This window comes from Passer domesticus, chromosome 29 (genome assembly GCF_036417665.1).
Source record: "Passer domesticus isolate bPasDom1 chromosome 29, bPasDom1.hap1, whole genome shotgun sequence".
NCBI lineage: Eukaryota > Metazoa > Chordata > Aves > Passeriformes > Passeridae > Passer > Passer domesticus.
The window spans coordinates 1,426,079-1,454,056 of NC_087502.1; the positions used below are offsets into that span (position 1 = coordinate 1,426,079).

General features: G+C 54.3%; 2 long non-coding RNA genes across 2 annotated transcripts; one reads left to right on the forward strand and one right to left on the reverse strand.

The window, feature by feature from the left end:
• The first annotated feature begins 421 nt into the window (after nt 1-421).
• Nucleotides 422-2,012, forward strand: LOC135287477 (uncharacterized). The gene is made up of 3 exons (XR_010351159.1): nt 422-1,153; nt 1,298-1,370; nt 1,546-2,012. It is a non-coding gene; the product is annotated as an uncharacterized LOC135287477 (long non-coding RNA).
• A 4,702-nt stretch (nt 2,013-6,714) lies between these two features.
• On the reverse strand, nt 6,715-9,014 carry LOC135287436 (uncharacterized). The gene is made up of 3 exons (XR_010351116.1): nt 8,486-9,014; nt 8,153-8,381; nt 6,715-7,998 (listed from the first exon to the last, which is right to left on the reverse strand). It is a non-coding gene; the product is annotated as an uncharacterized LOC135287436 (long non-coding RNA).
• Between the last annotated feature and the right edge of the window lie 18,964 nt (nt 9,015-27,978).

Here is a 27,978-nt window from a genome sequence, read left to right on the forward strand (position 1 = left end):
AAAACCCAGGGTGCACTGCATTTCTTATTTGCATGTTGTCTCTGGTGTCATTGCCCATTCTCTTTACCCTGGAGGGTTTCCCTTGGTATCTTCTTGGCATACGGCCAGCAACAGGGAAACAATCAGTTAATCACCTGCCATCAACGGGTGATAAAAGGCTTTTCTTCGGCAGCAAAGCCAAAGGAGTCTGACTCGGTCTGGCTTGGTTTTTTTAACTCTGAAATTTAAAAAATTTCCAATTTTCTATTCATAACAAGAGCCACCTGGGGATCGCCCGGGACCGGCAGGGCTGGCAGGGAAACCGGCACTGGGGGGAGCAGGAACGGGCAATGTGAGAGCTGGGAGTGCTCCAGAAGCCTGGACATGTTGGCAGCAAGGACAGGGGGTACCATGGCTACCCCAGGACCCTGAAACAGGGACCCCGGACAGTGCTGACCCCTGGGACACCTGTGATGCCAAAGTGGTGAGCCCAGAGAACGGGAACCTGTGGGATTGCCAGGAGCCCCAGCAGCCCAGAGAGAGGGAACACCAATACAAACCTGACCCGCAGCAACCCAGACAGGGGGGGCCTCCAGGAGCCCAAAGTGGAGAGACCAGAGAGGTGAAACCCAGGGTTGGGTGGTTTGGCTGAATCTTGGTAATTTGTGTATTTTGGTGGACTGAGTCTTGGTGTTTAGAGCGTTCGTGGTGACTTCTAGAGTGTGGAGGCGCAGAGGCCAACACTGGAACTGCAATACCTCAGGGCAAAGGTGACCAGGGTCAGAGAGAGACACCCCTCTGAGTACAATGGTCTCACCATAAGCATTTGCAGGCTCACGTTAATGCAGCAGGCTTCATTGGTATCACCCAGCTGCCCTTTTTTCCTTATATGTACTCCCCGACAATGTTCTCCCCTCTCTTGTCCCCCATTGGTCCCAGTTTACTGCAATGTTCCGCCCCTGTTACCTCATTGGTTCCCCAGTTGCCTGCCCCTCCTCTGCACCACCTGTGCTCAGTTCCCATTGGCCCTTGACCCTGAGGTCCGCCCCTTTCCCCCTGATCAAACCCTGTGTCCTCAACCCCATTTTGTCTCTGTCCCTGGACCCTCTACATTGCAATAAACTGTGTTTGGAGCTCTGCACAAAGAGCCGTCTCTGGCCTTGTCCATCAGCAGGTTAAGCAAGCATGCTCTGGGCTCTGGGAGTGCAGGTTGCTCACAGGGGCTCGTTGTGGATGTGCCGCAACACTGGAGATGGACTTGGGCAGGAGGAACCCCTTAACCCAGTGTGCTCATACACTGTATTTTCCCCCAAACCAGGATTTCTGATTCCCAAACCTTGGGTGGATGGAGGCTGCCAGGAAGAGGAAGATGCCCCAGGACACCCAGGCAGGTGAGGAGGAAGTCAGTGCCTCTTTCCCCCTGTCTCTTGCTCCAGCCCAGCATGGCCCCTGGCTGAAGGACAACCCCTCTGCCAACGCCATCTTGGGATGCACTGGGGGGATCTTCTTCCATTTCCCTGTGGCATGGAGGCAAATCTCATCCTCTCCTTGTCCTGCCTTCCCCAGAGACCAGGGAGGACAAATCTCTGCGGCAGAACCTTGTGGAAGAGGCCATTTTGAGCGACGCCACGGGGCAGGAATCCAACGGGGAGGAAAAGCCACTGAGATCCCCCAGGAGGAGGGGCTGCAAACCCAACCTCGGGTGCTGTGAGGAGGAAAGACCCACCCTGAGGCAGGAGGGTAGACAGAGCTTCAGCCAGGGATCAGAGCTGGTGGCCCATGGGCAGCTTCATGGTGGGGAGAAGCCCTACAAGTGCTTGGAGTGTGGGAAGAGCTTCAGGCAGAGCTCACACCTGATCAGCCACCAGATGATCCACACTGGGGAATGGGCCTACGAGTGTGGGGAGTGTGGGAAGGGCCTCAGGTGCAGCTCAGAACTCGTCAGGCATGAACGCATCCACACTGGGGAAAGGCCCTACGAGTGTCCCCATTGTCTGAAGAGGTTTCAGACCAGCTCCAGTCTCCTGCGCCACCAGCGGATTCACACAGAGGAGCGGCCCTTCTGCTGCCCTGACTGCGGCAAGGGCTTCAAGCACAACTCCAACCTCATCAGGCACCGGCGCATCCACACTGAGGAGAGGCCCAATGAGTGTCCCCAGTGTGGGAAGAGCTTCACCCAGAGCTCCAGCTTGACCAGACACCAACGGAGGCACTGGTAAGGGAAGCCGTGCAAATGTCCCAACTGCAGGAAGAGCTTCTTGCACTTCTCCAGCTTCATCCACCATTGGAGAACGCACATTGGGAAGAGCCCTGGAGATCTATGTTCACTGTGATCCATGCTCGGAAGACACTTGTCTGTATTCCTGCCCCTGCCAGTGGCATGATGTAGGATTGAAGAACGTGAAGGTCTGGCCATGGCCATGTCATTACATTCACTCCCACCTTGGGTCATTGCCAGGGGCAGGAAAGGGTGTCCTTTCCAGGCAGGAGGAAATACTAGGCCTGGAAGAGCCAGGGATTTGTGTTGTATTTTTCCATGTAAATAGTTTTTCTTATCCCTTCTGTTATCAACATTGTTTCTGTTCCTGTTTGTTTTTTATCTCATTGATGCTCCCAGTAACTTGTTCTTATGCCAGCCCAGGATCTTTACCTTTTGTGATTTTCATGGGAGGTGGGAGGGCAGCACGCGGCAGCGCGGTTTTAGTGGGAGCAGGACATTGGGGAAACCCATTCCTAAAGCCCGGCCCCTGGAATCCAAGCATCCCAGCTGGTCCCAGCCCTGGTGGCCATGGCAACAGCCTTGGGAGCGGGTCCCTGGCTGAGGCTGTGGGAACCTCTTCCCTCTGGGCCCAGGGACAGGACTGGAGGGAACAGCTGCAGCTGAGTTGGGGAAGGCTGAGGTTGGATCTCAGGAAAAGGTTTTTCCCCAGAAGCTGCTGGGGCAGTGCCCAGGCTCCCCAGGGAAGGCTCCCAGCTCCAGTGCTCTCTGAGCTCCAGCAGTGTTTGGCCAGCGCTGCCAGGCCCAGGCTGGCATTGTTGGGGTGTCCTGTGCAGGGCCAGCAGCTGGACTCCAGGATCCTGATGGGCCCCTCCCAGCTCAGCCAATTCTGTGGATCTGGGATCCCATGACCCTGGGGATGGGAGTGCCAATGGTTGCCATGGCAACGAGCTCTGGCTGCAGGCCTGAGCTGGTGTCCATGGCAACCACCTCTGTCATGGGGTCTGCATGGAGCTGTCGAGGGACTGACCATAGCAACAGGGGGCTGGGGATGGTTGCCATGGAAACTGACCATAGCAACAGGGGACTGGGGATGGTTGCCATGGAAACTGACCACAGCAACAGGGGGCTGAGGATGGTTGCCATGGAAACTGACCATAGCAACAGGGGGCTGGGGATGGTCGCCATGGAAACTGACCATAGCAACAGGGTCCTGGTGATGGTAGCCATGGAGGCTGACCATAGCAACAGGGTTCTGGTGATGGTTGCCATGGAAACTGACCATAGCAACAGGGTCCTGGTGATGGTTGCCATGGAAACTGACCATAGCAACAGGGGGCTGGGGATGGTTGCCATGGAAACTGACCATAGCAACAGGGGGCTGGGGATGGTTGCCATGGAAACTGACCATAGCAAGAGGGTCCTGGTGATGGCTGCCATGGAAACTGACCATAGCAACAGGGATCTGGTCATGGTTGCCATGGAAACTGACCATAGCAACAGGGTTCTGGTCATGGTTGCCATGGAAACTGACCATAGCAACAGGGGGGTGGGGATGGTTGCCATGGAAACTGACCATAGCAACTGGGGGCTGGGGATGGCTGCCATGGAAACTGACCATAGCAACGGGGGGGGCTGGGGATGACTGCCACTCAAACTGACCATAGCAACGGAAGGGGCTGGCTATGGTTGCCATGGAAACTGACCAGAGCAACGGGGGTCTAGTGATGGTTGCCATGGAAACTGACCATAGCAACAGGGGGCTGGGGATGTTTGCCATGGAAACTGACGATAGCAACAGGGGGCTGGGGATGGTTGCCACGGAAACTGACCATAGCAACAGGGGGCTGGGGATGGTTGCCATGGACACTGACCATAGCAACAGGGAGCTGGTGATGTCCGCCATGGAAACTGACCATAGCAACTGGGGGCTGGTGATGGTTGCCATGGAAACTGACCATAGCAACAGGGGGCTGGTGATGGTTGCCATGGAAACTGACCACAGCAACAGGGGGCTGAGGATGGTTGCCATGGAAACTGACCATAGCAACAGGGGGCTGGGGATGGTCGCCATGGAAACTGACCATAGCAACAGGGGGCTGGGGATGGTAGCCATGGAGGCTGACCATAGCAACAGGGTTCTGGTGATGGTTGCCATGGAAACTGACCATAGCAACAGGGTCCTGGTGATGGTTGCCATGGAAACTGACCATAGCAACAGGGGGCTGGGGATGGTTGCCATGGAAACTGACCATAGCAACAGGGGGCTGGGGATGGTTGCCATGGAAACTGAACATAGCAACAGGGGGCTGGGGATGGTTGCCATGGAAACTGACCATAGCAACAGGGATCTGGTCATGGTTGCCATGGAAACTGACCATAGCAACAGGGTTCTGGTCATGGTTGCCATGGAAACTGACCATAGCAACAGGGGGGTGGGGATGGTTGCCATGGAAACTGACCATAGCAACTGGGGGCTGGGGATGGCTGCCATGGAAACTGACCATAGCAACGGGGGGGGCTGGGGATGACTGCCACTCAAACTGACCATAGCAACGGAAGGGGCTGGCTATGGTTGCCATGGAAACTGACCAGAGCAACGGGGGTCTAGTGATGGTTGCCATGGAAACTGACCATAGCAACAGGGGGCTGGGGATGTTTGCCATGGAAACTGACGATAGCAACAGGGGGCTGGGGATGGTTGCCACGGAAACTGACCATAGCAACAGGGGGCTGGGGATGGTTGCCATGGACACTGACCATAGCAACAGGGAGCTGGTGATGTCCGCCATGGAAACTGACCATAGCAACTGGGGGCTGGTGATGGTTGCCATGGAAACTGACCATAGCAACAGGGGGCTGGTGATGGTTGCCATGGAAACTGACCATAGCAACAGGGGGCTGGTGATGGTTGCCATGGAAACTGACCACAGCAACAGGGGGCTAGTGATGGTTGCCATGGAAACTGACCACAACAACGGGGGCTGGTGATGTCTGCCATGGAAACTGACCATAGCAACGGGGGGCTGGGGATGGTTGCCTGCTAAGGATCAGATTTGTCACAGGCCCTCAGAGGGGTTCCATGGGGATGTTCCAAGAGTCTCCGGGCTGTTCAAGAGCTGGAATGTCACAGGCAGAGACTGGGGCTCCATGGACACCTCCCAGGGGTTTCTGGGGATTGTAAAGAGCCCTGTGGGCAGAGGCAGTCACAGCCATTCCATGGTGACATCCCAGGGCACCTTGGGCTGCAAAGGAACCGATCTGTCACGGGCACTCACGGGTGCTCCGTGGTGACATCGGGATAGAGCCGGGATGTCCCAGACACTCACAGGGGTTCCTGTCATGGGCACAGTGGGAGCTTCAGGCAAAGTTTATTGGAGAAGCTCCTGTTGGGTCTCGAGGTGCAGAAAGGATCCCCAATAGCCCCCACAAATCCCCAAATGTCACCACTGAGTCAGAGATGACACAGAGTCAGATCAGAAGGCTAAGGGCTAAAAGGCACCCATTTATTCAATCTTCTTCTTTTAGACCTTGGTTTGCTACAGGTGGACCTCAGTGCTCATTTAATCAACACATTCCACATGCTTGGCTAATTAAGACAACACCCATAGGTAGAACAACTTTATGGAAAAAACAACTTATTACAAACATTGTTGGGGCACCAGTTATTAATGTTTGTTTTACGTTGGAGCCTTCTGGGGGCTCTCTGGATGGGGAAAACACTCATTCGGTGCCAGGGAAAAGGAGACTCACGGGACTTTTTTGGTCTTCAGCTTCTTGTTTATAGTTATCTTACGTAAAGTTTTTCATGCTGTGCACACCAGGCTCAGTGGGATGGAAAATGTACAGTTTCAAGGTCTTTCAAAGTTGTCTCATCCAATTAACTCTTAAAATGTACATTATTTCTACTTATCTACCAAGAAGTCATCCCTTGACTGTCCACCTAACCTCTGCACTGTGCTTTCCTTGACCAATCACCCAGTGCCACGAATACTGCAGAAAATGGAGTAGATGAAGAGGAAGAAGAAGACAGGGATTACACCAAAATTCCTTCTTGCTTCCTATCTGCACCATACTAAAAATCCCAAAACCTAAATTTCTCAACCAAGTGACATACTATACTACTCTCTATTACCTATTTCACACTGGCAAATTCTCATATATCTCAAAGTCTTGGAAGTCCTCTCCATGGGTGAAGGTTAAAGGCAGTGTTTCTCTGGGGGGCAGGACCCCTGAGAGCAGACAGAGAAATATTCCCTGTGCCCTGGATTCTCACACATTTAACCTAAAAACCTTTAACCATTGAGATGCTGTTACCCAAAAAATATTCAAGATAAGTAGGATTAGAAGGAGAAGAATTAGAGAAAAACAGAAAGACAGACACGCACTTAGGAACAAATTGCTCGGGTTCCAGCATCACTGACAGAGAAACCCCAGCGCAAGGCAGGATCCAGAGCAGGGGCTGGCCTCGAGCTCTGGCTGTGAACCCCCTGGGCCTTCATGGGCTCGCCCCTGGGGTGGGACTGCCAGTGGCTTGTCCAGTCAGTCAGGGAAGGTACCATATTTTAGTGTGTGATTGATTGGCAGCTGGGACAATCAGAGCTGGTTAGCACAGCCCATGCTGTGTGATTGACAGCTCTGTCAGGGCTGGGGGCGGGGCTCTGTCCCACCACAAACCAAGGCCTGACCCGGGCCTGGCCCCACAAGGGCATTCCGAGCATCCCAAGGTGTCTCGGGACATCGATCTCATCCAGCCTCTGACAGCAACCATGGGGACACTATGGAACCTCGTGGAACCAAGGGGCCCTTGTGACACTCTGGTGCCTCATGGAATCAAGGAGACCATTGTGGAACTCAAGGGCTCCAAGGAACCAAGGGTCCATGGTGACCTTGTGGAGCCCAGAGTGTCACGGAGGAGCCCTTGAGACACAGCGAGGGTGCATGGAGCCGCGAGGCCATGGTGACACATCAGGGCTTTGTGGAACCATTGCAAGGCCTCATGGGAGGACGGGGCCATTGTGACACTGCAGAAGCAAGGGGAACATTGTGACGCTCCAGGGCCTCATGGAACCAAAGAGACCATTGTGACACTGTGGGGTCCCATGAAACCAAGGGAACAGGGAATAGGTCTGGCTGGCTGGGCCTCCTGGGGACCACCTGACAGGTCCAGCTGACCTTGGCATGTCGAGGGCTACTTCTCGGGACTCGCACTGGGGCTCCAGGCTTTCCTTCCTACTGGAGAGAACTGTCCTTGTCCTCCAGGGGCCCATTGCCAAAACTGGGATTCCTCCTTTGAATTTCTTTACATGCAAAGATTGTTCCCAGATGAAATCTGCCAGGACAGACAGATCTGGCTGCCTTGGCTAACCGGAGGGCACCTTTCATCTGCCTTTGAAACACTGGCACCATGTGCTTTTCTTTTTCATGGGAAAAAACCATCCATCTTGACCAGGCACCCATAGCCAAAATTGGGCATCTGCCTCCAGAATTCCCTATATCCAAGTATAGCTCCTAGACAAAAGCTGCCAGGACTGACAAGTTTGGCTGGCCTTGGCTTCCTTAGGGCTGGCACTCATCTACCTCTGAAACACTGGGGCTCTGTGCTTTCCTTCCCAATGAAAAGCATTCTTCTTCCTGTCCAGGCCTCCACAGCCAAAATTGAGATTCCTCCTCCAAAATGCCCTATGTCCAAGGATAGTCCCTAGACAAAAGGTGCCAAAAGAGACAGGTCTGGCTGGTTTGGCCTGAGGGTGGCCACCTCTCATCTTCTTCCAGAACACTTGGAATTCACACTTTCTTTCCTATAAGAAAAAAAACATCCATGTTGACCAGGTGCCCCTGTCCAAAACTGGGATTCCACCTCCAAAACTCTGTACATCAAGGATTGCTCCCAAGTGAAAGTTTCCAGGACAGACAGGTCTGGCTGCCCATGGCCTCTTGGGAGCTCCCTCTCACCTGCTTTCCAAACACTGGGGCTCTGTGCTTTCCTTCCAATGGAAAAGAACTGTTCTTCTTCTCAAAGTGTCTGTGGTCAAAATTGAGATTCCTCCTCCCAAATTGAATATATCCAAGCATTCTGCCATGACAAAAGCTTCAGGACAAACAGGTCTGGATGGCTTGGCCGCCCAGGAGCCACCTCTTTCCTCTTCTGCCTTTGAAACACTCAGGCTCGGAGCTTTCCCTTCTATGAAAAAGAACCGTCCCACTTATCTACACAGAAGTGGTCGAAATTGGGATTCCACCTCCAAAATTCCCTATGTCCAAAGGTTGCTTTCAGACAAAAGTTACCAGGACACAGAGAGGTCTGGCTGGTCTAAGCCTCTGATGACTGCCATTCATCTGCCCCTGAAACAACAATGTTCTATGATTTTCTTCCAATGGTAAAGAATCGTCCTTCTCCTCTGGGCATCCATGTCTGAAATTGGGATTGCACCTCTAAAATTCTGTATATCCAAGGGTTGCTCCCAGGCAAAATCTGCCAGTACCGCCAAGTCTGGTTGGCCTTGGCCTCTGGTGACTGCCCCTGCAACACTGGGGCTGGGTTCTTTCCTTCCCATGGACATCACTGGGACACTGTGGGCCCTCATGAAACCCAGGAGATCATTTTAGCACCACTGGAGCCCATGGAACCAAGGGGCCATGGTGACACAGCGGGGCTTCATGGAACCCAGAGACCATTGTGACTCTGTGGGGCCTGATGGAACCATGGAGACCGTTAGGACCCTTCAGGGCCTTGTGTCACCAAGGGGGCATTATGGCACCTCAGGGCCTCATGGAAGCAAGGGACCATTGGGACGCTGTGGGGCCCCATGGAACTGGGGGAACATGGAACAGGTCTGGCTGGCTTGGCTTCCCCGGGGCCACCTGACAGGTCTGGCTGATCTTGGGATGTCAAGGGCTGCCTCTCATCAGCTCCTGGAACAGTGAGGTTTTGTGCTTTCCTTACTATGGAAAAGCAGCCCCAGGCCGGGCCAGCTCGGCCAAGATTCTGCCACCCTTGGGGTTCACCCGCAACCCCCGGGCAGGTGGAGGAGAAGCCATGGGCCCCGGCCGTGCTGCTGCTGTGTTCTGGCCTGGCTGCTGAGATCCTGGCCCTGCCCCAGCGCGGCCCATCCTGACACAGCCCCAGCGCAGCCGCTGCAGAAACCTCCATCATAAAACAGCTCCGGCTGCAAGGACCCAGCCCGGCCGGGGTCATGGAACCATCTGCAGGCCCCGGGAGAGATATTAACTCTTTCAGTGCTTCCATCCTCCCTCGAGTGAGAGAAAAGGGCAAAGTGCAGGCACACAGAGGAGCCACATGAAGACACCGAGCTCAGTGAAGGGAAAATTGAATCCTCAATGGGAACAATGAGGAAATTCCCTGATCTGAGGGCTGAAATCCTCTTGTAAAGCCATGGAGAAGGATGTAAGTGATACATCAGACTCTCTTTTTCCCTGTAGTGCATTGAAAAGTATAGGGAGATGACTTGTTCAGCAAAGGCCTACATGCTAAAGTAAGGAAATGTTGATGTAGCTGTGATCCCATGAGAACTTTGAACATTGAAAGACAGAAGAGTGATGAGACCCTGTGCCATCACAGAGAAAAGAAAAAGATCTCTGTTCTTAGAAATGAAGATGATTTCAGAAATAGATGAAGAGAACCTTTGCTCTTAAACAGCTTATCTTTAAACTCATACCCCATAAGTTGTCATGGCCCATAAACACAACAGTGGGAAAAGCTGTGAAAAATGGGAGGGACTTGACGATTGGAGATTTTCTGGGCAGCTGCTATTTGTGGGAATTGAGAGCTACGAGAAAACTTTTCTTATGGAGAAGTCTCCATAGCATGAAAGAGAAAATCCTCTCCCTAAGCAAACTGAAGAAAACTATTCTAAAGGTGGTAAACTGACTGAAAATTTTTGGATTTGTCTCTTTACATTGTCAGGAAGAAGGAAACGGTTGTAGGGAGAGGAGAATTGTTCTGAAAGTTCTGTTCTGATCCTTACTGCTCTTTCCTTTAGTTACGATTAATAAACTCTGCCTTTCTCCTAATCATATTTCAGAGCAGGAAATGAGGAAGTATATTCTAGTGAGTGCACTGGTAATTAGCCAACACTGAACCCAACAGACTAATTGCTGCATTGGCCAAGAAATCTCAAAATGGTGAACCAAAACCAATACAGAAACCTTCCTGATTGTCATGGTTTGGCCCTGGCACAGTGCCAGGGCCCCCATGAAAGGTGTATTTCCAAAATGGTTACTGTGAGATGTGACCCGGAAACAGAACAAAGCAGGCTCCCACTTGGGGATGGAAGGAAAAACACAACACTTTATTCATTACAACATCTAGAAAGGAACACATACAAAGCTAAGAATGAAAACCCTCCAAATACATTCCTCCTCCCCCCTCCCTTTTCTCCACAGATTCACCACCCCTCAAATAATCAACTCTCAAATCCATCAGGGAGAGAGAGGAGTCCCCCCTTGCACCATAGGCTTCCCCCAGAAGCACAATTAAAACCTCCTGTGCTTCCGTGTCACCCATGGCCCCACTCAGAGAACATCGGCCCTCGTGACTTCTCCCCCCGCCACGTCCAGCACTCTCACCACTGGACATGGGCCAGGACTGCTTTTAGGGTTCCCTGTTTAAAGATGCTCCACCCAGTTCCAGAAGCAGCAGTCTCTCAACTTTGGGACATCAGTCCCCCCCTAAATTTACCCCCTGGGGCCTCGTGGCCTCGTGAACAGAGATCTCAAACCCTCTCTGAAGGGTTTGAGGGCATCTCACACCCTTCTCACCCATCTCTGTTCTCACCACTGCTTCACCTCTCAACTTTGGGACACCAGTCCCCCCCAGATTTCACCGCCTGGGGCCGAGGGGCCTCGTGAACAGAGATCTTCCTCTCCGTGGAGACAGAGGGCATTCCACACCCTCTTCAGCTGTCTTTGTTCACGCCGATGCTTCACTCTTGACTCCAAGGTATTGCCTCCCCCTAAATACAGTCTCTGGGTCACAGGAAAAAAACACGGGTCTGTCCATGGCTATACAAGAAAGAGTCCAGCCCAAGGCCACTCCATCATCTCTTCCCACCTAGGATTCTTCTCACCTCTTCCAAATTTTCCTCACACTTGCCCATTTCGTCGTGCTTCATCTCTCTCCTCATTCCGATTCAGGAGGATCAGTATTTGTAAGGTTTCCATATTCTACAAAGGGGTTAAAATCTTCGCCTCTGTTTCCCCAGGACTCCCACAGCTGCCGTGCACCTTCTCTCGCGGCATCCCCCGCTTCTGGCCGGCTGTGCTGCCAGAACAGTCTCTATCACTCTCTCCCGGGGGGGCTGCCCAGACATCCCAGGTCTCCTCCACCCCTGCACCTTACAGAGCTCCGGCCTAGCTCCCCACAGGCCGCATGGCCTCCCCTGCCCCACCCAGACGCAGCTGGGCAGGGGAGAGGAGGTCAGACTCACTCACCGGCTGGATCAAAAGAGGAAGTTTCTCTCAGAATGCTCTGCTTTTAACCCCTGTGTGTTCTCAGAGGCGCATCCAGATCCCCATTGGCCACACCAGATGGCAGTTTCAAATCTGGCCACTGATTGGTTTGACCTAGACTTTTCCAGAAACTCACTTGCGGGCCAAACCACGACAGTTTTCCTGCAGTAAAGAAGGCAGCTTGATTGCTTTTGTCCTGAGTATCTCCTGAGTTTATGACTTCACATGGACTGGAATGGTCCTGGCACCCCAAAAGCGGCCACAATGAGCAGGATCAAACCTCCAGGTCACCATTCAATGTTCTCCATCCCTGCCTTCCAGAGCCCAGCAGCAATTCCTGCTGGTTCCCCCGCTCTGGATCAGCCTGCTGGGATTGCTGTGGTGTGCAGAGCCAGTCCCTGCAGGACAAAGCGCTCGGAGCCGCTCTGTGTCCCGCAGCGTCGGCATCTCCTGTGCCGCTCCACGGCCGTGGGGCCTGTGCCACCAGTGTGCCTCCAATGTGCCTGCAATGTGCCACCAATGAGCCTGCAATGCGACACCAATGTTCCACCATTGTGCCACCAGTGTGCCACCAATGAGCCTGCAATGTGCCAGCAGTGTGCCTCCAGTGTGCCAGCAGTGTGCCTCCTATGTACCACCACTGTCTATGGCTGTGGTTCCTGAGCTACCAGTGTTCATTACTGTAAATCAAAGATGTCTCCGATGTTGGTGAGGGAATGAAGAGGTGGACTCCATTAATATTAGAAAGCTAATTAATTACGTTATTATACCATAATATATGCGTTACATCTAAACTGATTCTGCCAAGCACTCATCTCTGCACACAACTGCACAGAACTGCACTCATCTCGTGACTCTCCCCTGACTGGCAGCCGACAGTCTGACACACACACTCTCTTGGCCCTAATAGGTGCAGGAAACAAAACATCCTCACTTTGGGTAAACAATCTCCATATTCCATTCTACTTTGGCATAACACACGCACAGCAAATGAGATAAGAATTGTGTTTTCCCTTTCTCTGAGCTTCAGAGAATATTAATTTCAGAAATCCTTGGGAAGAACTGTGCCTTGTTTTTCTCTATGAAATGAAATGTGGCAACAGTTCACGGCTATGGCTCCTGTTCCACCACTGTTCCACCTTTTCCATGGTTACTCCACTGCTGCTCAAAAGCTGCTCCAGTGCTGCTCTGGGGATCTTCCTGTGAACTCTGAGCACAGTTCCTCTGCTCATCCACCACAGTTCCACCACTGCTCCATCACTGCTCCAGCACTGCTCCAGCGCTTCTCCACCACTGCTCATCTCCCACTGTTCCAGAGCTCTGTCTCTGCTCCTCCCCTGCTCCCCTGTTGTTCCACGGCTGCTGCTTCTGTTTCAGTGCTGCTGCCACAGCTGCAGTGTCACAGAGAGGGGAACGTTCAGGCATCACCCACTGTGGTGTCACAGAGACCAGGACAAGGGAACTGCCACAGCTGTGGTGTCACAGAGAGAGGAAGGCTGGGGCAGCTGCTGCTGTGGTGTCATAGAAGGGAACACTGGGGCTGCTACCACTGTGGTGTCACAAACGGGAACATTTGGGGCTGCCTCACCTGCGGTGTCATAGAGAGGGGAATGTTGGGACTGCCACTGCAATGCTGTCATAGAGAGGAGAACGCTGGGGGTTCCAGTGCTGTGGTGTCACACTGAGGGGAATGCAGGGGTTGCAACTGCTTTGGTGTCATAGACAACGGGACATTGGTATTGCCACTGCTGTCATGTCATTGACAGGGGAACACTGGGGCTGCAGATATTGAGGTGTCACAGAGAGGGAAATGTTGGAATTGCCACAGATGTGGTCTCACAGAGAGGGGACACTGCCAAACCTTCCCTGATGCTGTGCCCATTCCAGTGCTGCTCCTCTGTGACACTGCAGGGCGTCCTGGGGACATTGAGACACTGTAGGGCCTCCTGGGGACACTGTGAAACTGCAGGGATTCATGGAGACATGGTGACACTGCGGTGTTTCCTGTGGACACTGCGACACCTCAGGGACTCATGGAGATACGGTGACACTGCAGGGCCTCCTGGCAACATGGTGACACTGCAAAGACTGATGGGGACATGGTAACAATGCAGATACACAAGGTATCACAGGGGCCCTGTGACACTCCAGGCCCTTGTAGAATCCAGAGGCCCCTTTGGGGCCATGGGTCCTCATGGAATCAAGAGGAGACTGCCAACCTGTGGGGCTTCATGAAACCATCCACTGTGATCCCTCATGGCCTCATGGTTCCCAGAATCATTGTGACACTGCAGGACTGAATGGAACCAAGGGGACACTATGTCACTGCAGGACTGAATGGAACCAAGGGGACATTGTGACACTGTGGAGTTCATGGAACTGAAGGGATGCTGTGACACTCTGGTGCCTAAAGATGCTCAGGGCCATTGTGACCCTGTGGCTTGTGGAAACAAGGGGACACTGTGACACTCTGGGGTCTCAGGGAATCCAGGGGCCCTCGTGACACAGCCAGGCCAGTTGGAATCATCAAGGATCCATTGGGATACCACAGAGCCTTGTGGTGTCCAGGGGTCCTTGTGACACTGTGGGACATCATGAGACCAAAGGGGCCCTGGGATTCTGTGGGGCCTCATGGAGCCAAAGGGGCCCTGGTGACACGGTGGCTGCTTGGAGATGTCTGTGGCTAGCCCTGTCTCCTGGCCCGTGCCAAGAGTGGCCACTCCCTATCTGCCCTTTGGGCCCGTTTGGCTGCTGGTACAAGCAGGGCTGCTTGTCTCCCAGAAGCAGCAGGCTGCTCTGTGCAGCTACTGATGTCCCGATCCGAGAAATCCAGAGCGAAAGAAAGAGAGGGATCGCTTGTGTAGATTCCCAAGAGGCTTTAATATCTGACAGGGTCCAGGGACAACTGACAGCAAATCCAGGGTTACAACAGGGGGAGTGAATATGGGGAGGATACAAACCAGGACCAATGGCAGGAAACCTGGGGAGGAGCACAGGGGGGCGTCCACATTATGACAACCAATGGGGAACAACAGGGCAGGAGAGTAGACTGAGCATACCAATAGGTATTCGAGGGATACAAGATGGACACAGAAGATTCTAGAGCTAAAGGTGGGGTTTCTGTAATGGACAAGGGAGGAGGGCAGGGTTTCCCTGAGTGGCAGGGAAGGGTCTGGAATACGAGGTAGGTCTTGAAGTAGATGGACAGGGGGATGGGAAGGTACATCTCCGGCGCAAACCAGTATGCATGGTGAACAACCAAAACACACTACTTTCACTTATAACACAACTGTTTCATAATAAAGGAACTTACTACTACAGCCTGGGATTCTGTGGGGCCTCCTGGAACCAAGGGGACTCAGAGACACTGCAGGGCCTCCTGGTTCTCAGTCTCTTCTGACACTTGTGTCCATCTACAGAGACACAAAACTGGGCAGCCTGAGCCTGTTGATCCAGAATATTCCCATCTCCATGGGAGGACGTTCCTGCCATCTGTGCTGCTGTGTGTTCCCTCTGCTCCCCGGGGGGAATTGAATCCTACAAGAGACACCGACCACTCCTGTAGCTGACACCACAGGGCCTCCTGTGGGGTGGGAGCAGAGACATTTTTTCCTCCATCATGTTGCTCAGAGCCCATCCAACCAGGAATATTTCCAAGGATGGGGCATGCACCAGGAAACCTGTGCCAGTGTTTCACCAACCACAGCATCAAAGATTTCTTCCTTATCTCCAGTCGGAACTTATCCTCTTCTGCTTTAAAGCCATTTCCTCTTCTCCAGCTGAGACAGATCCTACTAAAACATTTCTCCCCACGTTTCCTGTGAGGTTCCTTCAAGTCCTGCAAGGTCACTGTGGGGTCTTCCCATGGCCTTTTCTGATCTAGGCTGAACTGCCCCAACTCCCACAGCCTGTCTCTGTCACAGAGGTGCTCCAAGCATTTGGAGCACCTCAGCCTCCTCTGGAAGTGCTTTACAAAGTCTGAGTCTTTCCTGTGCTGAGGACCCCACGGTAAAAGGTTGATGCAAAGCACCAGTCATGTCTCTTCACAGAGAAAAGCAAGGCACAACTTCCCAAGAATATTTCTGAGATTCACATTCTCTGAACCCCAGAAAAAGGAAACACAATTCTTATCTCATTTGCTGTGCCTGTGTTAGTGCAGAAGTTGAATGCAATATGCAGATTGTTTTCCCCAAGTGATGGTGTTTTGTTTCCCTGGCCTATCAGGGCCAAGTATGTGTGTGTGTGTGTGTCGGGACTGTCGGCAGTTGAGAGCAGAGTTGAGTGCTTGGCAGATTCAGTTTAGTTGTAATGTAATATGGTATAATATAGTATAATATACTATAATGTAGTAATTAATTACCCTTCTGATATCCATGGAGTCCTCTTCATCACTTCTGCCGTGGGGATCACAGTGCATAAAATAGAGGGGAAATATCCTCATTTCTGAAATGCTGCTGAGAGATGGAGGGACACTTTCTGCACAGCTCATCCACAGCCCCGAGGGGGGCAGGGACATTCCCATGGGGTCCCTGGAGCTGCAGGGCCAATCTGCCCACACTGGGAGCCTCTGGCCATGTCCAGCTCCCTCTGCTCGGGCTGTTAGCACGTGGTCAGTGGCTGTCCACTGCCACCCCCTGACTGGTGCTGATCTCCAAGGAGGTCTGGATCTCTCCTTGGCCATTATTCTGCAATTGGAACCCTGTGGACACTTCCTCAATCCCATTCCAAGACCATGTCAGCACAGCAGTGATGTCACAGCACTTGTGCCTCTGGCCAAGGATCCTCCATGGGGACACTCTGGTCTCTGAGTCCTGGGGCACTCCACAAGAAAATCTTCCTGGACCCTGCAGCTCCTTAGGCAAGTTCCAGAGCAAACAGTTAAGGCAGTGGCCTGAAATGTTTTCATAGCTGGGCCACAACACATCTGGGATGGATCCACATTGTCCCTGGGGAAAGAGAGGTGCACAACCCTTCACTAATGGCCTGGAATGTCAAACAGGAGTCACTGCCAAGGACAGCTCTCGGGAATCACTTCACCATGGCTTTTCCTTCCTGGAAGCCCAAGATATCTGAATGTCTTCCTGGTGCCTCAGGGCCTGGGTAAACAGGGCTTGTCAGAGATGCTGGCAGGGGACCAACACCCCTGCTCCTCACAGGGCACCTCTGTTACCCCAATTACCTGCGAGTGGCTGCCTGGGGACAGGTGCCCCCTTCCCCATGTCCCTGGGATGGGCACATCCTGCTCAGGGCCAGTGCTGGCCTCAGTTCAGGGCCAGGCCATTGCAGAGACCCTGTGTGGGGCCAAGGGCCCTGGGGAGCTGCAGCCCATGGCAGCCAGGGCCAGGGCTGGAGTTTGAGCCTCGCTGGGGATGGGGTCCCTGGCACCCTGCATGTGGCAGCTGTGCAGGGCGGGACACGGGTGCTCTGGGTGGGCACGGTGGCCGTGGGTGGGACAGGCTGAGGGGCAGGGCAGGGGACATTGCCCTCTGCACTCTGCTCTGGGGCTGGAGATGGGACTGGTTTGGGGCCAGCAGGGAAAGGGAAATGGAGTGGGCTGGCTGAGGGAACAAGCACACCTGAGGCATTGCCCAAGGCTCAGCCTTGTCTGCAAGGTGATCAACAGGTGATCAACACTGCCCAGTGCTCCCAGTGTCTCCAGGGGCTGCAGATCCCAATCACCTGCCTGCCCTTGACTCAAAGTCCTGCCACATTGCTGCTTTCCCTGAGTCTGTGGTCCTGATGCCCCTGGAAGAGGGGTCAGTGCCCACCACTGTTTCCTCAAAGTGCCAGAGCAGGAACAGGGGCAGTTCTGCTGGGGCCCAACAGATTTTGGGAAGGGCTCAGCTCTGGGGTGTCCCACAGGGAAAGCTCTGGGAGGGAAGGGGCAGCAGGAGATGGGGGTACGTGGCTCTGGGGGCTGTTGGAGGATGGATTGTGTTGGAGTGGGGGTTGTCCCCACCAGGGATCCATCTGCTCTCAGCTCCCCCATGCACAGACCACCCTGCACCAGGCAGTCCCAGAAAGCCCAAGATACCTGAATGTCTTCCTGATGCCTCAGGGCCTGGGTAAACAGGGCTTGTCCGAGATGCTGATAAGGGACCAACACCCCTGCTCCTCACAGGGCACCTCTGTTACCCCAATGAGGTCCGAGTGGCTGCCTGGGGACAGGTGCCCCCTTCCCCATGTCCCTGGGATGGGCACATCCTGCTCAGGGCCAGTGCTGGCCTGGGCCCAGAGCCAGGGCCATGCTCCAGGTGCTCTGGGAGGGCTCAGTGGCTGCAGGTGTGACAAGATGAGGGTCAGGGCAGGGCATATTCCCCTCTGGACAGTGCTCTGGGCATGGAGACTGGATGGGATTGGCATCTGCAGGGAATGGGATATCAGGTTGTGTGCATGTGGGAATTGCCACGCCTGAGCCATTCCCCAACCCTCAGCCTTGTCTGCAGGTGATCAGCATTGCCCAGTGCTCCCAGTGTCTGCAGTGACTGGAGATGCCAATCACCCACCTGATCACTTGTCCCTTGTTCCCCTTGTTCTCCCACATGTTGGGTTTGGGGCTGGGCTCAGCTCTGGGCTGTCCCACAGGGAAAGCTCTGGGAGGAGAGGGGCAGCAGGAGATGGGGGATCTGGCACTGGGGGTGTTGGAGGATGGATTGTGTTGGACTGGGGGTTGTCCCCACAGGGTCCCCAGATGCCTTTGGCTCCCTGCCTGCCCCCCTTGACCCCCCAGGTGCCTGGGCCCTTCCAGGGGCAGCTGCCCCATGCAGGAAGCTGGAGGGATGCCGGGCAAGGGGGCTGGATCCGTGCCACAGGTGGGGTGGACTCTGTGCCAGGGCTGGGCTTGTGGCCAGGGTCGGGGCTGTGCCAAACCGGGCTTTGGCCTGGGGGCTGGCAGGGAGGGTGCAGGGAGGAGTCCCAGCAGGGATATAGGTGCTCCTCACCTGCTGCAGCCTCAGGCATTGCTGCCCAGAGCCAGAGGAAGATGAAGGTGGCTGTGCTCAGCGTGGCCCTGCTCTTCTGCATCCTGCTGTGCCCCCTGGCACAGGCCAAGGTGAGGCACCAGCCAAACGCTGTCCCCACATCCTGCCCTTTCTACCCTCCCATCCCACCCTTTTGTATCTCTCTCTGTGCCCCTGACCATTCCTGAGGCCTTTCCTTCCATATTTCCCCTCAGGCCTTTGCATTTCTTCCTCTCCAATGCAGGAGGGTCCCCCTGTACAATTCCCTGACTCACTCCCCACTCCCACACCATCTCTCAGTCCTGTTGGTTTTGTCCCTACCTGTCCTCATTCTTCTGTCCCCACCAAGCCCCTCTCTTGCACTCCCATGTCCCTACACTGCAATTCCTTTCTCCTCCCCTGTACCTCACACCCTGCTCCTTCCACGCCCCCAGCCCTGTCTCATGGGCCCTCAGTTGACCCCAAATCAGTATCTTTGGGTCTCCCCCCACCTCCAGCAGATCTCCTTGGAGGCCCTGAATTCCCATCCCTCTGCCTGGGCCCTGCTCCCTGCACCTGTGTCCCCCCAGAGCCCCACAAGGTCCAGTCCAGACCAAGCCTTTGTTCTCCTTTCCAGGCACTCCTGGAAGGAACCCAAGATGATCTCCGGGTGGTGAGTGGGCTGCTGGCATTGGAGGGCATCCCCTCAGGGAATTGGGTGGCAGTTCAGTCCCCCCATCCCTCGCTGGCACTGGGGACATCCCAGTGACCAGTCAGGTCTCCTGCTCTCTCTGCAGTTGGATTTAGACAACGTCGTGGACCTGGAGACGCCTCTGGTGGGTACCACGAGTTCTGCCGGTGTCAGACCCTCCCCTTGCATGGCCACCACAGCCCAGCCCATCCCAGTCTGTCCCAGCACAGCCCAGTGCACCCCTACTGACAGCCCAGACAGCAGCCTGCCCCACGGCTCCTCGCCAGGGAAGCCTTTGCCCAGGGGCCCTGCTGCATTCCCATCCCTGTCACCCCAGGACCCCCTGCATGAGCCAGGACGCAGCCCCTGCCCCAGCTGTGCCTCTTGGCCAGGAGCCCAGTGCTTCTGGGCAGGAGCACAGCAGCTCCTGCACCCCATTGTTCCTGCAGCCCCTTCCCCAAGGGCTCCCTGCTCTCCCCTGCCTCCCAGTCCAGCCCAGTGCCCCCAGTGTGTCTCTAATGCTGCCTTTGTCCCCAGCCCCCTGTGCCTGAAAAGCTGCGGGATATTCTGCGGCAGAAGCGCCTGGCTGAAACTCACCAGGGATGGGTGAGCAGCACTTGGTGGTTCCCCGAACCCCACATGATCCTGTGAGGTTCATGGGGGACCCTGGAGTGGTCTGGGTGGGCAGAATTTGGGGCCAGTAGAGGGACAGAAAGGGGCTTTCACTGATCTGTTTCCCAGGGGTGCTTCACAGAGCAGTCGCCAAATCTTTCCTTGAACCTGGGGAGCTCTGGGGAACCCCACAGTCCCCGTGAGTGCAGGGAGGTCCTTGGGCTAGTTTTGAAGCATCCCAGGACTTAGGGTGTCTGGGGATCCTGTGGATAAGCGGAGCCAAATCATGTCCTGGGTCTATCCAGGGCCTCAATTTGTTTCATCCTCCAGAAATAGGGGCAGGCACGAGGCCCCTCTCCTGTCCCAGGGAACACAGGAGATCATGTTTTTGGCTCTTTTATTAGAGGTGTATCTGCTGGTGAAAACCATGTCCTTTTTCCCTCCTGTGGCATGAGGAGATGATCATCCCTGAGGAATTGCCTCATCCCCTGTGAGCCCGGGGTCTTTTTCCTCAAATGAGAAATAAACCCTTGCACGAAAGCTACACACTGTGCCTGTGTATCTGTGTCCTTGTTTGTGTTGTTCAAAGGAAATTTCCCTAAATCTCAAGGAGGTTCCCCCAGAGGTGTTCTCTTGTCCCTGTGTCCATCTGCACATCCCATCACTCTGTCACTGTCACCTCCACACATCTCTGACCCTGCTGGCACCTCCCAGGTTGGCGCTGAGCTCCTCCCTCCTGCTCCCCAGCCCCAGCAATGAGCATGGCAGGGAGCTCAGAGCAGGAGCAGCCAGGCCAGGGATGGAGAAGGAGCATCTGGCAGAGGCAGGAAGAATCCCCCATTCCAGGGTGTGTGTGGGGTGCACGGGGGGCAGCTGTGTCCCCTGCCAGCCCCAGGGCTGCAAAGCAGGCAGGAGATGTCTCAGCTGCCTCAGCTGAATTGCTTCCCTCAGCCATTGGCCTGGGAAGTCTCTGGCTGCAGCACAACCTGCACAGGAGACTTTGCACCTGGAAGAGAAAAGAAAGGAATTGTTTCTGCCCTCTCCCTCATCTCTCCCCTTGCGCTGATTTTCTCATCATCTGTTAGCAAAACCAACCAAAAAGCATCTGCACTGAGCTGTTTCCGAGGGTCAGTTCCTAAATAGGGCCAAAGGAAGGTTTTCTGCCAGGGCAGAAGTGAGAAATGTGGGAGTTGATCTGAGAGTTGGTCTAAGAGTTGAACACATGACAGTTTCTAAACACTGGAAATGCAGAGGCTACAACAACAGAGTTTGCAGTTTGAATGGTCCATTTTCCTCCCACTTCCCAATGCTTGTTTCTTCCATCCCAACTCCAGAAGAGCAGACTCTGGAAAGCAGACCTGCAGGGAGTCTTGGAGCCCTCATCCCAGAGAGAGAGAGAGAGGAAGGAAGAGTGAAATCGGGAAAAAATTCCAGTTGTTTTCTCAGTCATAACAACCACAAATAGCTCTGTACTCTGTGTGCAATATCCAGGTGATGAGGCACATTGATCCTTTTTAATGCCAAATCCCAGCACTTTGGGAATTGTCCCTTGACTAGAAGAAACCACAGGCCAATAATTGACCCAGTTTGCTTCCTAAATCAGAAATCATGAAACTTGTCCCAAGCTGTGTTTCCCTGCAGTAAAGAAGGCAGTTTGATTGCTTTTGTCCTGAGTATCTCCTGAGTTCATGACTTCAGATCGACTGGAACGGTCCTGGCACCCCAAAAGCAGCCACAATGAGCAGGATCAAACCTCCAGGTCACCATTCAATGTTCTCCATCCCTGCCTTCCAGAGGCCAGCAGCAAATCCTGCTGCTTCCCCCGCTCTGGATCAGCCTGCTGGGATTGCTGTGGTGTGCAGAGCCAGTCCCTGCAGGACAAAGCGCTCGGAGCCGCTCTGTGTCCCGCAGCGTCGGCATCTCCTGTGCCGCTCCACGGCCGTGGGGCCTGTGCCACCAATGTGCCACCAATGTGTAACCAATGTGCCTCCAATGTGCCACCAGCATGCCACCACTGTTCATGGCTGTGGTTCCGATTCCACCACTGTTCCACCTTTTCCATGGTTACTCCACTGCTGCTCCAAAGCTGCTCGAGTGCTGCTCTGGGGATGTTCCAGCACAGTTCCTCTGCTTGTCCAACACTGCTCCAGCACTGATCATCTCCCGCTGTTCCAGAGCTCCATCTCTGCTCCTCCCCTGCTCCCCTGTTGTTCCATGGCTGCTGCTTCTGTTCCAGTGCTGCTGCCACAGCTGCAGTGTCACAGAAAAGGGAACATTTGGGCACAAACCACTGTAGTGTCACAGAGACCAGGACAATGGGACTGCCACAGCTGTGGTGTCACAGGGGCCAGGACAATGGTACTGCCACCCCTGTGGTGTCACAGAGAGGAGAAAGTTGGGGTGGCTGCTGCTGTGGTGTCATAAAAGGGAACACTGGGGTTGCCACTGCTCTGCTGTCATAAACACAGGAACATTTGGGCTGCCACCCCTGCGGTGCCATACAGAGGGGAATGTTGTGCCTGCTGCTGCAATGCTGTCATAGGAGAATGCTGGGGGTACCACTTCTGTGGTGTCACAAACAGGGGAACATTTGGGGCTGCCACCCTTGCGGTGTCATAGAGAGGGGAGTGTTGGGGCTGCCACTGCAATGCTGTCATAGAGAGGAAAACGCTGAGGGTTCCACTACTGTGGTGTCACAGAGAGGGAAACGCTGGGGTTACAACCTCTTTGGTGTCACAGACAAGGGGTCATTGGTATTGGCACTGCTGTCATGTCACTGACAGGGGAACACTGGGGCTGTAGATGTTGAGGTGTCACAGAGAGGGGAATGTTGGAACTGCCACTGTGGTGCTGTCATAGACAGTAGAACTTTGGACGGCCACCCCTGCAGTGTCACAGAGAGGGGAACTTTGGGGCTGCCACCACTGGGGTTTTACAGAGAAGGGAACACTGGGCTTACAAATGCTTCAGTGTCATAGACAAGGTGACATTGGTACTGTCACTGCTGTCATGTCACAAAATGGGGAACACTGAGCTTGACAACACTATAGTGTCACTGACAGGGGAACACTGGGGCTGCCAGTGCTGGAGTGTCACAGAGAGGGGAACGTTGGAGCTGCTACTACTGTGTTTTCACATACCGAGGAATGTTGGGTCTGCCGCCGATGTGGTGTCAGAGAGATTGGCACCTTGGGGCTGCCACCACTGTTTTCTCATAGAGAGGGGAATCTTTGGTTTGCCACTGTGCTGGTGTCAGACAGAGGGGAACGCTGGGGGTGCCACCTCTGGTGTCACAGGGAGGTGGACTGGGGGGGGATTGCCACAGCTGTGTTGTCACAGAGAGGGGAACGCTGGGGCTGTAACTGCTGTGGTGTCAGAGAGAGGGGAAGGTCAGGATTGCCACCACTGTGGTGTCACAGAGAGGGGAATGCTGGCGCTGCTACTGCTCTGGTGTGACAGAGAAAGGAATGTTGGGGCAGCCATTGCTGTGGGGTCATAAAGAGTGCAGTTTTGGAGCTGCCACCCTTGTGGTGTCACAGAAAAGGTGATGTTGGAATTGCCAAGGATGCAGTCTCACTGACAGGGGAACTCTGCCAAACCTCCCCTGGTGTTGTGCCCATTCCAGTGCTGCTCCTCTGTGACACTGCAGGACCTCCTGGGGAAACTGTGAAACTGCAGGGATTCTTGGGGACATGGTGACACTGCGGTGTTTCCTGAGGACACTGTGACACCTCAGGGACTCATGGAGATACGGTGACACTGCAGGGCCTCCTGGGGTCATGGTGACACTGCAGGGACTGATGGGATCACAGGGGCCCTGTGGCACTCCAGGCCCTTGTAGAATCCAGAGGCCCCTTAGGGGCTATGGGTCCTCCTGGAATCAAGAGGAGACTGCCAACCTGTGGGGCTTCATGAAACCTTCCACTGTGATCCCTCAGGGCATCATGGTTCCCAGGAACAATTGTGACACTGCAGGACTGAATGTAATAAACGGGACACTGTTACACTGCAGGACTGAATGGAACCAAGGGAACACTGTGACACTGCAGGACTGAATGGAACCAAGGGGCCATTGTGACACTGTGGAGTTCATGGAACGGAGGGGATAATGTGACACTCTGGTGTGTAAAGATGCTCAGGGGCCGTTGTGACCCTGTGGCTTGTGGAAACAAGGGGCCATTGTGACACTTATGGGGTCTCAGGGAATCCAGGGGTCCTCGTGACACAGCCAGGCCAGTTGGAATCATCAAGGATCCATTGGGATACCTCAGGGCCTTGTGGTGTCCAGGGGTCCTTGTCACACTGTGGGACATCATGAGACCAAAGGGGCCCTGGGATTCTGTGGGGCCTCATGGAGCCAAAGGGGCCCTGGTGACGCGGTGGCTGCTTGGAGATGTCTGTGGCTAGCCCTGTCTCCTGGCCCATGCCAAGAGTGGCCACTCCCTATCTGCCCTTTGGGCCCGTTTGGCTGCTGGTACAAGCAGGGCTGCTTGTCTCCCAGAAGCAGCAGGCTGCTCTGTGCAGCTACTGATGTCCCGAGCTGAGGAATCCAGAGCGAAGGAAAGAGAGGGATCGCTTGTGTAGGTTCCCATGAGGCTTTAATATCTGACAGGGTCCAGGGACAACTGACAGCAAATCCAGGGTTACAACAGCTGCAGTACGGGGGAGTGAACATGGGGAGGATACAAACCAGGACCAATGCAGGAAACCTGGGCAGGAGCACAGGGCGGCATCCACATGGTGACAACCAATGGGGAACAACAGGGCAGGAGAGCAGACTGAGCATACCAATAGGTATTCGAGGGATACAAGATGGACACAGAAGATTCTAGAGCTAAAGGTAGGGTTTCTGTAATGGACAAGGGAGGAGGAGAGGGTTTCCCTGAGTGGCAGGGAAGGCTCTGGAATAAGGGGTAGGTCTTGAGGTAGATGGACAGGGGGATAGGAAGGTACATCTCCAGAACAAACCAGTATGCATGGTGAACAACCAGAACAAACTACTTTCACTTATAACACAACTGTTTCATAACAAAGGAACTCACTACTACACCCTGGGATTCTGTGGGGCCTCCTGGAACCAAGGGGACTCAGAGACACCTCAGGGCCTCCTGGTTCTCAGTCTCTTCTGACACTTGTGTCCATCTACAGAGACACAAAACTGGGCAGCCTGAGCCTGTTGATCCAGAATATTCCCATCTCCATGGGAGGACGTTCCTGCCATCTGTGCTGCTGTGTGTTCCCTCTGCTCCCCAGGGGGAATTGAATCCTACAAGAGACACCGACCACTCCTGTAGCTGACACCACAGGGCCTCCTGTGGGGTGGGAGCAGAGACATCTTTTCCTCCATCATGTTGCTCAGAGCCCATCCAACCAGGAATATTTCCAGGGATGGGTCATGCACCAGGTGTCGGGGAAACCTGTGCCAGTGTTTCACCGACGAGAGCATCAAAGATTTCTTCCTTATCTCCAGTCTGAACTTATCCTCTTCTGCTTTAAAACCATTTCCTCTTCTCCAGCTGAGACAGATCCTACTAAAACATTTCTCCCCACGTTTCCTGTGAGGTTCCTTGAAGTTCTGCAAGGTCACTGTGGGGTCTTCCCATGGCCTTTTCTGATCTAGGCTGAACTGCCCCAACTCCCACAGCCTGTCTCTGTCACAGAGGTGCTCCAAGCATTTGGAGCATCTCAGCCTCCTCTGGAACTGCTCCACGAAGTTTGAGCCTTTCCTGTGCTGAGGACCCCACTGTAAAAGGTTGATGCAAAAGCACCAGTCATGTCTCGTCACAGAGAAAAGCAAGGCACGACTTCCCAAGAATATTTCTGAGATTCACATTCTCTGAACCTCAGAAAAAGGAAACACAATTCTTATCTCATTTGCTGTGCCTGTGTTTGTGCAGAAGTTGAATGCAATATGCAGACTGTCTACCCAAAGTGATGGTGTATTCCTTCCCTGGCCAATCAGGGGCAGGTATGTGTGTGTGTGTCGGGACTGTCAGCAGTTGAGAGCAGAGCTGAGTGCTTGGCAGATTCAGTTTAGATGTAATGTAATATAGTATAATATTGTATATAATATTATAGTATAATATAGTAATTAATTACCCTTTTGATATCCATGGAGTCCTCTTCATCATTTCTCCTGCCATGGGGATCACAGTGGATACAATGGAGGGGAAATAACCTCATTTCTGAAATGCTGCTGAGAGATGGAGGGACAGTTTCTGCACAGCTCATCCACAGCCCCGAATGGGGCAGGGACATTCCCATGGGGTTCCTGAAGCTGCAGGGTCAATCTGCCCACACTGGCAGCCTCTGGCCATGTCCAGCTCCTTCTGCCCGGGCTGTTAGCACGTGGTCAGTGGCTGTCCACTGCCACCCCCCTGACTGGCGCTGATCTCCAAGGAGGTCTGCATCTCTCCTTGGCCATTATTCTGCAATTGGAACCCTGTGGACACTTCCTCAATCCCATTCCAAGACCATGTCAGCACAGCAGTGATGTCACAGCACTTGTGCCTCTGGTCAAGGATCCCCCATGGGGACACTCTGGTCTCTGAGTCCTGGGGCACTCCACAGGAAAATCTTCCTGGACCCTGCAGCTCCTTGGACAAGTTCCAGAGCAAACAGTTAAGGCAGTGGCCTGAAATGTTTTCATAGTTGGGCCACAATACATCTGGGATGGATCCACATTGTCCCTGGGGAAAGAGAGGTGCACAACCCTTCACTAATGGCCTGGAATGTCAAACAGGAGTCACTGCCAAGGACAGCTCTCGGGAATCACTTCAGCATGGATTTTCCTTCCTGGAAGCCCAAGATATCTGAATGTCTTCCTGGTGCTTAAGGGCCTGGGTAAACAGGGCTTGTCAGAGATGCTGATAAGGGACCAACACCCCTGCTCCTCACAGGGCACCTCTGTTACCCCAATTACCTGCGAGTGGCTGCCTGGGGACAGGTGCCCCCTTCCCCATGTCCCTGGGATGGGCACATCCTGCTCAGGGCCAGTGCTGGCCTCAGTTCAGGGCCAGGCCATTGCAGAGACCCTGTGTGGGGCCAAGGGCCCTGGGGAGCTGCAGCCCATGGCAGCCAGGGCCAGGGCTGGAGTTTGAGCCTCGCTGGGGATGGGGTCCCTGGCACCCTGCATGTGGCAGCTGTGCAGAGCGGGACACGGGTGCTCTGGGTGGGCACGGTGGCCGTGGGTGGGACAGGCTGAGGGGCAGGGCAGGGCAGGGCACATTGGCCTCTGCACTCTGCTCTGGGGCTGGAGATGGGACTGGTTTGGGGCCAGCAGGGAAAGGGAAATGGAGTGGTCTGGCTGAGGGAACAAGCACACCTGAGGCATTGCCCAAGGCTCAGCCTTGTCTGCAAGGTGATCAACAGGTGATCAACACTGCCCAGTGCTCCCAGTGTCTCCAGGGGCTGCAGATCCCAATCACCTGCCTGCCCTTGACTCAAAGTCCTGCCACATTGCTGCTTTCCCTGAGTCTGGGGTCCTGATGCCCCTGGAAGAGGGGTCAGTGCCCACCACTGTTTCCTCCAAGTGCCAGAGCAGGAACAGGGGCAATTCTGCTGGGGCCCAACAGATTTTGGGATGGGCTCAGCTCTGGGGTGTCCCACAGGGAAAGCTCTGGGAGGGAAGGGGCAGCAGGAGATGGGGGTAGGTGGCTCTGAGGGCTGTTGGAGGATGGATTGTGTTGGAGTGGGGGTTGTCCCCACCAGGGATCCATCTGCTCTCAGCTCCCCCATGCACAGACCACCCTGCACCAGGCAGTCCCAGAAAGCCCAAGATATCTGAATGTCTTCCTGATGCCTCAGGGCCTGGGTAAACAGGGCTTGTCAGAGATGCTGATAAGGGACCAACACCCCTGCTCCTCACAGGGCACCTCTGTTACCCCAATGAGGTCCGAGTGGCTGCCTGGGGACAGGTGCCCCCTTCCCCATGTCCCTGGGATGGGCACATCCTGCTCAGGGCCAGTGCTGGCCTGGGCCCAGAGCCAGGGCCATGCCCCAGGTGCTCTGGGAGGGCTCAGTGGCTGCAGGTGTGACAGGATGAGGGGCAGGGCAGGGCATATTCCCCT